The sequence below is a fragment of the Arachis duranensis genome, chromosome 1 (assembly GCF_000817695.3).
Source record: "Arachis duranensis cultivar V14167 chromosome 1, aradu.V14167.gnm2.J7QH, whole genome shotgun sequence".
In the NCBI taxonomy this organism is placed as follows: Eukaryota; Viridiplantae; Streptophyta; class Magnoliopsida; order Fabales; family Fabaceae; genus Arachis; species Arachis duranensis.
Genome location: NC_029772.3, coordinates 80081827 through 80083363, shown reverse-complemented (window position 1 = coordinate 80083363; position 1537 = coordinate 80081827).

Here is a 1537-nt window from a genome sequence, read left to right as displayed (position 1 = left end):
TCCTGGCGTTCAAACGCCAGAATGTTGCTTGTTTCTGGCGTTCAGCGCCAAATTCATGATTTTTTCTGGCGCTGAACGCCAGCCAGATGCTCCTTTCTGGCATTGAACGCCAGTCTGTCCTTCCTCCAGGGTGTGATTTTTCTTCTGCTGTTTTTGATTCTGTTTTTAATTTTTATATTTTTTTCGTGACTCCACATGATCATGCACCTAATAGAACACAAAATAACAATAAAATAAAAATAAAATTAGATAAATAAAAATTGGGTTGCCTCCCAACAAGTGCTCTTTTAATATCATTAGCTTGATAGTGGGCTCTCATGGAGCCTCACAGGTGATCAGGTCAATGTTGTATAGTCCCAACACCAAACTTAGAGTTTGGATATGGGGTCTTAACACCAAACTTAGTGTTTGGTTGTGGCCTCCCAACACCAAACTTAGAGTTTGACTGTGGGGGGCTCTTCTTGACTCTGAACTGAGAGAAGCTCTTTGAGCTCACTCTCTTTTGTCACAGAGGGATGGCCATGTGCCTTAAACACAAGGTAGTCCCCATTCGATTGAAGGACTAATTCACCTTTGTTGACATCTATCATAGCTCCTGCTGTAGCTAGGAAAGGTCTTCCAAGGATGATGCATTCATCCTCTTCCTTCCTAGTGTCTAAGATTATGAAATCAGCAGGGATGTAAAGGCCTTCAACCTTTACTAACACGTCCTCTACTATTCCATAAGCTTGTCTCAATGACTTGTCTGCCAATTGTAATGAGAACAAGGCAAGTTGTACCTCAATGATCCCTAGCTTCTCCATTACAGAGAGTGGCATAAGATTTATCCCTGACCCCAGATCACATAGAGCTTTTTCAAAGGTCAATGTGCCTATGGTACAAGGTATTAAGAACTTGCCAGAATCTTGTCTCTTTTGAGGTAAAATTTGCTGAATCCAGGTGTCTAGTTCACCAATGAGCAAGGGAGGTTCACTTTCCCAAGTCTCATTACCAAACAACTTGGCATTCAGCTTCATGATAGCTCCTAAATATTGAGCAACATGCTCTCCAGTCACATCTTCATCCTCCTCAGAGGAAGAATAGTTTTCAGAGCTCATGAATGGCAGAAGGAGATTTAATGGAATCTCTATGGTCTCTATATGAGCCTCAGATTCCTTTGGATCCTTAATAGGAAACTCCTTCTTGCTTGAGAGACGTCCCAAGAGGTCTTCCTCACTAGGATTTTCGTCCTTCTCCTCCCTTGTGCATTCGGCCATATTGATTACATCAATGGCCTTGCACTCTCCTTTTGGATTCTCTTCTGTATTGCTTGGGAGAATACTGGAGGAGTTTCAATGACTTTCTTACTCAGTTGGCCCACTTGTGCCTCCAGATTTCTGATGGAGGATCTTGTTTCACTCATGAAATTGAAAGTGGTCTTTGACAGATTAGAGACTAGATTGGCTAAATTAGAAGTGTTTTGTTCAGAATTCTCTGTCTGTTGCTGAGAAGATGATGTAAAAGGCTTGTTATTACTGAGCCTATTTCTTCCACCATT